This window comes from Notolepis coatsorum (assembly GCF_963971535.1).
Source record: "Notolepis coatsorum genome assembly, chromosome: 3".
NCBI lineage: Eukaryota > Metazoa > Chordata > Actinopteri > Aulopiformes > Paralepididae > Notolepis > Notolepis coatsorum.
Window position 1 is genome coordinate 190,576,470 of NC_140167.1, and position 12,403 is coordinate 190,588,872.

Sequence of the window (12,403 nt, forward strand, 5' to 3'; positions counted from 1 at the left end):
CAGGGACACTTCGACACGCTGCCTGGGAGGAGCGGGAATCTAACCGGGAACCTTCCGACTACCAGATGATCATCTACCTACCTCCTGAGCCACTGTCGCCCCCTATTTTAGTGTTGTATGTCAATAAATGGAAATGGCTTTTTGTCACTTTTTTGTTAGAAAATCCTTTGAACCTGGTAAAATGTTCAAATGTTTGAACTGTAATAATGATGTGTTCAAATTCAAATCTAAAGCTGGAGAGCAGTTACCCCTTATATTAATTTCCCAGTCTGTCTCAGATTACATCATGTTATTGTCACAGGTTGAGGAAATCCACCTGGACTCGTTTTCACAGGTTCCCAAATCTTAACACAACAGGATGACAGATGAAGGTATAACAGGTCAATCTATTTGGAATTTTAATAGAGTGCACCTGAGATTTCCTAACCCCATACCCATATTGTGTTTGTGTAATGCATTACATTTCAAAATAAAGATTTAACTGTTATACCTTCATCTGTCATCAATTACATTACATGATGTAATCTGGGACAGATGGGGCAATTAATAGAAGGGGTACAGTAATTGTCCTCCAACTTTTAATTTGAACACATACAGTAGTTGATTTGTTACAGTTCAAATATTTTACATTTGATAAGGTTCAAAACATACTTTGATTTTCTAACAGAAAGTGACACCTCACTGTAAAATGTCAATTGAGAGGAATATTTCTATATTTCAATTTTTTACACTTTGAGAAATCAAAACCATTAGCCTAGTTTACCCTAGTTTTTTTTGTAAATCGTCATAAAATGTGAAATACAGTACATCATCAGTATGCACCCAAGATATAACACACAAAAAACGTTTAAAAAAGATCCACTGAATGACATTCCGAGTTTAAAATGACAATAATATTAGGTTTCTAAGACCCTAAACATGGCAAATATGTTGCTCGGTCAAATAAGCCTGCTCTGCTTTTACTGGTATAAGCAATATTACTATTATAAGGTTAATTTTGTAGAGTCCCTTGTCTGCTTATTTTCCCAGAGCTGGTGACTGAAATAGCTACCCTCCATGTCTCGGTTCCTTGAAGTAGCCTCGTAGCAGCATTTGAAGCCGTTGTTTGATTGATTGATTGATTGATTGATTGACATTTTTATAAACAGATTGCAGAATGGGTACAGTACAGTACAGCTCAATACACACAATTGTTAAGGGGATGCAGACCAGAGAAAGACTTTTGTCTTGTTTACATCAGGGTCCCACATTTTAAATTCATCATAACATATATGACATACATGACATACAGGTAGACAGTACGGTTACATCTAGACATTTATGACATACCAGATCTACAAATGTACAGTACTATTTATGAGTACAAAAAGAGTCTGAAAAGTGAGTATATACATTTGAGGGGGAAGAAACTGTACATTGGAGGGGGTTGGGTTTGGACATTTGTAGGGGCCAGTTTCGAATTGCAGTCTCCCGTAGGTGTTTTTTGAGAGTGTTTTTGAAGGTGGGTAGTGATTCACATTCCTTTACAGCTTTGGGTAGGGCGTTCCACATTGATGTGGCATAATTGCGAAACGTGTTTAGTCCCTTGTTTGAGCCGAATCTGGGTTTATCATGATTTGTGGAGCTCCCTCTGGTGTTGTTCTATCTATATGAATTGAAAATGGGGGACCCTGATGGAAACAAGACAAACGTCTTTCTCAGGTCTGCATCCCCTTAACAATTGTATGTATTGAGCCGTACTGTATTGTACCCATTCTGCAATCTGTTAAATAAAGTTTTCATTCATTCATTCATTGTGATCGTGGTATTCACTGACCTTTGGGAAGTATTTTGACATGTACATGGGTACCTTGGTCGTGTAGTGTATCTTGTAGACCAGGCCCATTGCAAGTTGCTGTACTCTGTCGTCTACTCTAAGCCATCCTAGGTTGTCAAAGTGGGCAGGGGTGAGGTGGGTTCTAGGAGTCAGGTCAAGCAGTAGTCTGACTAGTTTGTTTTGAGATGTTTGTAATTTGTTTTTATTTTTAGTTGACCACGCCCTCACAGAATGCAGGTGTTTTCTAGCTAGAGGGACATAGCGACTGATTTAATAATATGAAGCCAATATAATAGATAGTCGGTGATGAGCTGAGGCTTTTGTTGGTGTACTTGCTTTGCCCAGTAGTACGTCGATCCAGGCAGATGCTATAGTCGGCAAACCGGGACATCATTTGGACGACAGTAGGAACGTTAAAATGAGAGAGAATGGTAACGGTAGACGGCCGTCCAAAGTGCGTTTTGCCGTCCTTTGTGTCGCAGTTTTATTTGTCACATACATACACAAGACATGTAGTGAAATTAAGGGAATAACGAGCGGCTGTGAAAGCCTGGCTTTGTTTTTAGTATGGACAACCGTAGATAAACCGGTGTGACCTGACTGCTGTCCTGGCCCAGGCCAGGGTGATTCATGTGAGTTTTTTTTTTGCATCAGCCTTATTTGGTAACCAAATGATTATCAGAGGACACCCTCCCTCATAGGCTACACACAAACATACCCAGAATTCCTGTCGCCATCAATCTTGCGTTTTTATAGCCATGCAGCTGTAGAGAATCATGAAACCAATATTTTGTACCTTGTTAAAAAGCAGAGTAACAAATGACTTGCTCTACAAAACAAGAACTGTGTCCTTCTCAGCGTATGTCCCGTGTCCAACCGGTGGTCAGTGACGAGCTCCTCACCACAAGCTGATGTTTATATTCAGCTGCAGTGTTTGATGGCCTACTCACCAACCCCTACACCCGGGGGCTGAGTACGCCTGATGCCTCTGCTGCAGCTAATGTGTCATCAATAAAAAGAAAACGTGAAAAATGAAAAATACGTTTGTGCTGCTTTGTTTGTGTAATGATTCGTTATGCATCGCAATCTTGTATAGCATTGCATTTATGGAATTTATTGGGGAAATATTTAATGATCAAGGTATAGAATTGTCACCTTTATTTGACCAGGTAAGTTGACAGAGACAATACTATCAACAACTGGAAAATAAGTTGCAAGATAGAGAGGATCACACACTGAAAGAGATTGTATCTTGTTTAAAGACTTGTTTGAAGATATTGCAAGTTTAACCACTGCACTGGCATATAATTGTGCTTGTTTCTAGAAGTTGCACTTGTTTCATGATAATACGACTTGCTTAAATATATTTACTCTAAACAACTATCTTAATTTGTTATTTTTTTCAGATTGAATGATTATTCCTTGTAACAAATACGATAAATGTATTCTTGTGAACATTTTTCAACGTTTAGCTATCAGTGATACATTTTACTTACAATATCTTGAAATACAAAAACTAAATATTAAAAAAAAAAAAACTTCACTACACTAGTCACTTCTTGTTGTGTCAGTGTACAACCAACTACAGTTGTGTACAGTTGGTGGTGGAACTGCACTCCACTGGAGCAGGGGATTAGGTGCCTTGCTCAAAGGCACTTTTTTACTAAAGGGTGTGAGTGAATCGTACCTCTGCCTACATTTCCAAGACTTTATCATAAGCTTATTTATGCAAGCATCGGGATATTGCCAATCTCATTTGACTAAAATAGGCATAACTGGTAGTATTTTAGAAATGCTCACCAGAACAATAGCAGCAGTAGTTAATGCACTTTGCCCTGGAATTTCAAGGAATCCACTTCCGCTCGTCGCCGGATGTTCTGAAGTAATCAGGAAGCGCCAACAGATCACTGATCCAACAACGTGCATTTATTATGATTTGATTGTACCAATAAGGCTAAAGTGCATTGCTTTGCTACAGTACAAATAAATCACGCCGGAGGCGTCTACATTTGGGTAAGCTGTTACTTCGCCAAAGCGATGCATAACGTAGATTGCGATATTATGGCTAACGTTAGCTGTTTAGCTCGCCTGTCTTGGTTCATCATTTCTTTGTTGTGTATTTGCAAGTTTCAACATAATAACTCCACAGCCTGGTGCCTCGCCAGCGTGATGGTTATTATTATAGTATATGTGGCACCCGGTATTCAATATAGGTATCTACCATAGCTAGGTGGAAGTATCCCAGGATCTCAGTTAAATGTGAGCGGTCTAGCTAGGCATGTAAGTAGGCCGTATGCACATCAACACAGTCTGCTGCACAGATGGGTTTCGATTATCTTCCGCAATAAAAGCCTTGCACTGAATGTTAGTGTACTGTAGTGTAGTGTACAATCTTTACAGTTAGTTCTCTTTCTTTCAAATTCATATTCCTGTGCACATTTCTGCGCTGTGGTAGAGTAGGTAAAACACTGTAAAAAAACATGCTATTACTGTTCTACTGTGACTTGTTGTTACAAGATCCATTAATTATTAACCACGCGTTTTTTGTGGAGATATTTCTAATATACTTCATATATATACCCATCTCTAATTGAGGGGCATTGGTTTTTGCTTTATTATTAGCAGAAAATACGAAATAACAATCATGAACATAGATCTAAAGAATACAGGATGGCAGTTCACTGCTTAAAGGGATATTTCACTTTAGTAGAACTATGATGAATTGAAAATGGGGGACCCTGATGTAAACAAGACTAAAGTCTTTCTCTGGTCTGCATCCCCTTAAAGGATAACTCCACTATTTTGGGAAATTAGCTTATTTAACATCTTCCCTGGAGTTAGACAAGAAGATGCATACCTTTTTTGTCTCTGTGCGTGCATTTTAGCTTTGGGAATAGATGCTCCGTTAGCATAGCTTAGCTTCATCACTGGAAGTGAGGCAGGACAGTAGCCTTACAGTGCCTTACAGTGTATTGCAAGGTCTGACATTGACCAAACTTGATATGCATGACCTTGGTGGGCTCTAGGTCAACTCCTGAAAAGGGGGTCAATGTCAGACCTTGCAATCAAAAGTTAGGGGCGCACTGAAATTATGGCAAGGGTTATTAGCCCCCTAACTTTTGATTGCAAAGTCTGACATTGACCCCCTTTTCAGGAGTTGACCTAGAGCCCACCAAGGTCATGCATATCAAGTTTGGTCAATGTCAGACCTTGCAATACACTGTAAGGCACTGTAAGGCTACTGTCCTGCCTCACTTCCAGTGATGAAGCTAAGCTATGCTAACGGAGCATCTATTCCCAAAGCTAAAATGCACGCACAGAGACAAAAAAGGTATGCATCTTCTTGTCTAACTCCAGGGAAGATGTTAAATAAGCTAATTTCCCAAAATAGTGGAGTTATCCTTTAACAATTGTGTGTATTGAGCCGTACTGTATTGTACCCATTCTGCAATCTGTTAATAAAGTTTTCAATCAATCAATTCAATCAGTTAAGTTTGAGAAGTCTTACCTCTATCCACGAGGAAGCTGGCGGTCACTGCTAACCCTGTTGTTGGCTGTCAACACCACCATTACCATCCCAGGTGTCATGCTCCTCATCCACTTCCATTCATTTTGGGGACCTAGTCAAAATTCGATATTTCTGAAATATTAACAAATTAGAAATTACTGCTGTGCGGATTTCAATTAAACAGATAATTCTTTTTTTATATATACTTTATTGTGTCAAAGAAAGTCATTTTACATTTAGGTATAGTATGTGTACCCACATACACATACATAACTGCACCAGCGTTTCCGTTAGCCGGTAATTACCGGTATTTGACTGGCAAAATCTGGTGAAGTCCGACATATCTAATCTCTCCGGTCATAATGTCCGGTGAAAATAATTCCCTCTAAACACAATTAGATTATTTGAATTGTATTAAAATAGGCTAAAATTAAATAGCCTATGCGATGAACGAAACAATCATTACATTTGTCGTTGCTTCACCAAGCAGCCGGTCAATGACATCCTGTGTCAGCGAGCTGGCAGCTGATATATTTCCGTGAAGCATGGCTTGGCAGGGTGCAGTACTCCAATTCAGCCATTGGCAATTCAGCTGTTGGGTGGGGGCGCTGCTGACACCGCTGCTCTGCTCTGTCTGCTCCTGCTCCATGCTTCACGTAAATATATCAGCTGCCAGCTCGCTGACACAGGATGTCATTGACCGGCTGCTTGGTGAAGCAACGACAAATGTAATGATTGTTTCGTTCATCGCATAGGCTATTTAATTTTAGCCTATTTTAATACAATTCAAATAATCAAATTGTGCTTAGAGGGAATTATTTTCACCGGACATTATGAGCAGCAGCACCAAGTCGTTGGGAGGTGGAGATATACATCACGGCGCAAACCCACGATAATGTTGCCGTCTCTCTGCCAAATTTCTCAGTTCTTCGCTTGATATAATTAATACAAATGTCCAATATAACGGAATTCGTTAGCTCATAAAAATGTGATTATAACAGACTGCTGTTTATTAAGGTCGGGCAGACTGCCCACCGACACCTCAAGTCGGCAGCAGCACGCAGTCTCGAGGGACTTATTTTATTTGGAATATATTAATGACTGTATATACGCAAAAGTAGTCTAGTTTTAAGTTAAAATATTATAAATGCCTTGATGATGTCATTCTTTATATAGGCCTATCAATTGTTTTTAAGCTCAATAAACTCTGGCCGGAATTTATCCCATTTGTCCGGTAGATTGAAATCTACCGGACACTCAGACCTGCAAAAAAAAATTCTAACGGAAACCCTGAACTGCACATATCCATACTTACATACGTACATACACACAAATGTACATACGCATACAATCTTGACACTTTTTCTTTTTTGTACCCATCACTATCACTAGGGATGTCCCGATCGCCTTTTTTTGCTCCCGATCATGTGATTTTAAATATCTACCGATTCCGATCGTTCCCGATCCGATCTTTCACATTAGTAATCAATTTTGACGCATTTGTGTCAGAAACTGGCGGAGCAAGAAGCCCCTCTGTTGCCTATAGTTTGGGGCGCGAGCGCGGCGGCTCTTGTTATTACATTCATATGTGCTTCATATGAGAAATATTAAAAGTTTCAATATATGTTTGCGCATTAGTATACATTCAGTGTTCGACTTACGTAATGATTAGCTCCATTCTGGTCTGAAACGCCGACGATAATCCTCAGTCACACAGCAAATAATTGCCGTTATCTGAAAAGTTAGTCTGAAAACTCCGCCTCCTGCTGCTTCATGAGTTTTTCCTCCACGCGAAATGTCCTCCTTGCAAACATTGCAATTGCTGTTGGACTGGCTTGACTTTCTATTTTAAAATGCTTAGTTACAAACCTCTAGCAGCTGCTCAAGTCAGTGGATAACCATGTTTCGGGGAGCAACGTGTTGTTGTGATGTGAGCGTCTAAAATTAAAGGGAATGTGTTTGTTGCAACGGTGTAAATTAAAGGGGATGTGTTTGTTGTGGACAATTATTCTGCTCTGTGTGACAATAAATACATTAATGATATATTATATGTAATTTAAAACCAAAACTAAGGCCTCCGTATGAGTTTAAGACGTGAACATGGTCATGTTCTAAACTGTTAAATAAATTTTAAAAAAAAATCTTTTTTTGACTGCTGATTTTTATAAAAAAAAAATCCCGATCCCGATCCTCTGAAAAGCACGTGATCGGCGCCGATCCCGATCATGTGATCGGATCGGGATATCCCTACCCATCACCCATACAAAAAACAAGAGACAAAAACACAAACAAAGGGGTGAGCACCAGTATAGATCCTGGACCGTACACATCCAACATCCATCCCTACTCGTCCCCACATACACACACAAGAAAAATAACAACAACAATAATAATAGCACATAAATAAATGTATAGAAAAAAACCAAACAAAAAAGAAAATAATAATAATAATAATAATAATAATAATAATAATAATAATAATAATAATAAGTAAAAAGGCTTGAATTTTCATTGTAGGTGTAGCTGTAGGCCTAAGGACAACAATTGAGCAGTAGATCGAGACATCACTGTTTCATGTTACTTAAAATCTTCCTCAAAGACTGATCTGTCTGTCATCTAGTACCCCTCCATAGTTTAAAGAGACCCCATCTTTTTCCCAGCATATTTTTATTCTTATTGATTTTGTAGGGTACCTTTTCCATACTATATATGTCCTCTACAGTTTCTAACTATTTGTTTACTTTCGGGGATTCAAGTTTTTTCCAAGCTCTTGTAATTTGTTTAAGTGCTGCAGCTCTTTAAAAAAAAATGTATAGTTCTTCTTTTTGTAGGTTTTGGGGCGTGTTCCTAAGAGTATATCATGTTTTTCTATACCCACTTCCTCAAACATCTGTTCCATTATGTCTAAAATATCTGACCAGTAGATTTGTATTTTTTTTTACATGTAAAGAAAATCCCAGGATCTCAGTTAAATGTGAGCGGTCTAGCTAGGCATGTAAGTAGGCCGTATGCACATCAACACAGTCTGCTGCACAGATGGGTTTCGATTATCTTCCGCAATAAAAGCCTTGCACTGAATGTTAGTGTACTGTAGTGTAGTGTACAATCTTTACAGTTAGTTCTCTTTCTTTCAAATTCATATTCCTGTGCACATTTCTGCGCTGTGGTAGAGTAGGTAAAACACTGTAAAAAAACATGCTATTACTGTTCTACTGTGACTTGTTGTTACAAGATCCATTAATTATTAACCACACGTTTTTTGTGGAGATATTTCTAATATACTTCATATATATACCCATCTCTAATTGAGGGGCATTGGTTTTTGCTTTATTATTAGCAGAAAATACGAAATAACAATCATGAACATAGATCTAAAGAATACAGGATGGCAGTTCACTGCTTAAAGGGATATTTCACTTTAGTAGAACTATGATGAATTGAAAATGGGGGACCCTGATGTAAACAAGACTAAAGTCTTTCTCTGGTCTGTAAAGAAAATATGTGTATGGTCAGCATTCTTCTCCCCACACTCCCTCCAGCAGCCGGGATCATTTTGTGCGGGTGTTCTAAAGTACCTCATATTTATTTTCCAAGCATACTCCTGCCAAAAGGGTGATTTTATGTAATGGAAGATATCTTTAAAGCTTTGATTCCACTCCTTATCTGGTATGTTTGTTTTCAGTTCCTTCTCCCATTTATTTTTAATATAGCTTAAATCTTCAATTTTGTTTTCTTGAAGCATTTTGTAGATTTGTCCAGTTGTGTTTTTGAGGTTATGGCTTTGTTGAGTCTTTATCATGTATTTCAGAAGGGGGTGGAGATCTTCAAGAGTTTTAATTTGGACTTTTTCTCTTAAGTAGCTTCTTACTTGCTGGTATCGGTGAAAGTGATTACTAGGACAGGCATATTTATTAGCTACATTTTCAAAAGAATCCACTCCTTCATTGTACATTTGATAGAAACGTATGAGGCCCTTAGCTTCCCATGTCTTAAAAAAACCATCAATACTGTTTGGAGAAAAATCTGGGTCCCATGCTATTTGTCTTAAGCAGATCATTTTTTGTTCCTTAATTTTATTTATTTTACATATTTCCCTCCAGATTTTAAATGTGTTATATATAGAGTAATTGTGTATTTTGATCTGTGTATTTTGATCTTTTTTATAGAGAAGATCAATGTGCTGAGTGATTCCACTAGATTAAACTCAATTGACTTCCATTTGGGTCTCATCTCGTTTTTCATCCATATTAGAATTGGTTTTACCTGTGCTGCATAATAATAATTAATTAAATTTGGTAATGCTAGTCCCCCTCCTTCTTTTTTTTGTTGCAGGATTTTGAGTTTGATTCTAGGCTTCTTTTCATCCCATATACATTTTCTCAGCAGCCCCTCCCAAACATTGAAACATTTAGGTGTTATGTATAATGGCATGTTTTGGAATAAAAATAGAAAACGTGGCAAGATGTTCATTTTAATAATATTAATTTTTTCAAATAAAGTGAGAGGTACAATTTTCCACCTAAACAGATAATGTGTGGTTTCTTTTGGCATTTCATGGTCTTTACAGATTTATTTTCTTTACAAGATAAAAGCAGATCCAGTCAATTTTGTTGTAGACTTATGCGATTCATAGACCTATGTAATCTCATTTCTAAGTTATGACGATTTTTTTTAATTAAAAAAAAATATTAATTTAAATTATATATTTTTTTTAACTTTACTTTTTAAATGATTTTATTGAAAAAAAATAAGAACCGTGAGAGAATCGTGATGTCAATTCTTAGAGAGAAAAATCGTGATTCACATTTTAGCAAGAATCGCCCAGCCCTTGACTGCTGATCTATGAAGTAGGCACGAAGTAGGCGACATGTTGTTGGCACAATTCGGAAGCGCACAAACACGAACCATTGTGATTATCTGATTCCAACCTAACAAACGTTTAGTGGTTAACACTTTGGATGCCCAACCCGAGTTTTCTCGGGTTTACCCCCCGCGGGTTGAATGCCCATAATGAGAATATTCGTTTTTTCTCGTTTTTCTTTTTTAAATTAACGATCTGAATTCATATTTCATCAACCGAGTCTACCGTTGGTAAATCAGCCACTCCAGGCGCTCAGATGTGAAAAAAGCGCCCCCTATTGTCTCCCAGATGGTAATTCACCCTTTTGGATTGGACTCAATGAAAAGGCATGAGAAAAAAAACGCATGTGACCGGAGTCGATCAGCTTCATTCTGGACCCTCAGAGCAGCGGGGATTATGTGTTGTACAGTATATGCGGTGGATCAATAAAATGATCGATTTTCAGAATGGCGATCAGGAATTGGAATAATCCATTTGGATACCATCTGATCTCAGGTAAGGAATCTATTTTTACCAGTATTAGGATAATCAGACCCGTTTTCATGGAGATATAAGCATTTTTTTGTCATATGGCTGTTTTGACTGTAAAAGCGATCAGGAACTGAGAGAATCGATTTTCAGCGTGCGACACCAGCGTGCACACGTACACATATACTATCGATAATCTAGCGTTTATTTGAAAACGATTATAAATAGGCCGAAAAATGACCGTTCTAGAATATTCCAGTACAGGGCGATTATCATGGAATCTCTTATTTTTTCCGTGAAAACGAGGGCTTTTCAAAATGATATAAAACGGAAATGAACCGATAAAAAAACAATCCGCTTCGACAATGTTGACTGGAAATGGGTCATTGATAATGCGACGGGCAGATTAGACACATAGCCATAATTTAAAACATAGATTAGGCGATATTAACGTTAACACTGAAGTGGTGCTGGGCATTCAAGCACTAAATGTGCGCCTCCTGCTGGGCATTCAAAGTGTTAACGTTACTCCATTCCATAGAAACCTTGTTTGTTTTCCTGGCTCACACACATCACATGCATCCAGCTGCATCGCAAGGTAAACACACACCCGCCTCACAGGATTCCAGAGTCAACACACACACACACACACACACACACACACACACACACACACACACACACACACACACACACACACACACACACACACACACACACACACACACACACACACACACACAGGTACGGTGACTCACAATGAACAAACAGGATGACCATTTAGTCTAATGATCTACACACAGTAATAATAATTAAAAAAAAATCCTGAATCCTGAATTGAGCTTTGAATGCCAATATACTGAAAAAAATCCAAACCATAGTAGCTATATACCTACACAGGAAATAAACGGGGACCAAAGCTGGGTCCCGTTCCTTGTACGTGGTTCAACTAAGCAGATCAAATGTCCTATTAGCCAGCTTAAATTAACCCGATGATTGATGTTAGGCTATCTCGGTTTCACAAAGGCTGATTCACGCTCAAACAATCTTGTTAATTCGAACCAGACTTCAGTAATCAGGATAATTGCGAGTGCCTGTCCTACTTCAAAAGGGGGAGGCGTCGATCACCAAAACCATGATTTTCTAATGGGAAAATATCGCTTAAAAAAGGTTAAATGCGTAAGTGTTGGGAAAATGTATAGGCAAATTTTAGGGGTGCACCGATGTATCGGTCGGGTATCGGCCGATAAGTGCCTTGTTGACTGCAATCGGCCTATCGGCCGATAAGCTCGAATGTGCCGATAAATTCAGTCGCGTCCTGCCAACGGCGCCGCCCCCAGTCCCCCACACACACAAGCTACTGCATCAAAGTTACTACTAAATATTCAACATTCTCTTTTGAGACTCCGCTTCAGACTCTTATCATTTGGCACTAAAAGCTCAACATTGTCACTGATATGGCTGTCCGCAACATGTCATTAATTGTGTACGTGAGGTGGTCGCTCAGTGACGACGCTAACATGAGCTAGGTTAGCTAGCATGAGCTACCGGGAGATGGAAGACTAACGTTACTGGTGAAAATGTGATTTACGTTGGAATACTCCTTTGCCAACTTGCTGTACTTTGCTTGCAGGTCTGCAGCCATTATTGCTGGATTATGAATAGCCCCAACTTTAGCCAACGTAACGTTATGGCTAAACCTTTAACGTTAGTTAACGCTAGCTTTCGGTTAGCTGTTCAATGCTATTAA

The 12,403-nt window shown here is 38.6% G+C and overlaps 1 protein-coding gene across 1 annotated transcript in view; it reads left to right on the forward strand.

Moving 5' to 3' along the window:
- The first annotated feature begins 3,691 nt into the window (after nt 1–3,691).
- The window catches only part of LOC311226107 (uncharacterized protein), a 128,129-nt gene continuing 119,417 nt past the window's right edge, over nt 3,692–12,403 (forward strand). Inside the window, exon 1 of the mRNA XM_084311482.1 lies at nt 3,692–3,829. The gene's annotated coding sequence lies outside the window, so the exon portion shown is untranslated. The remainder of the gene's footprint in view (nt 3,830–12,403) is intronic.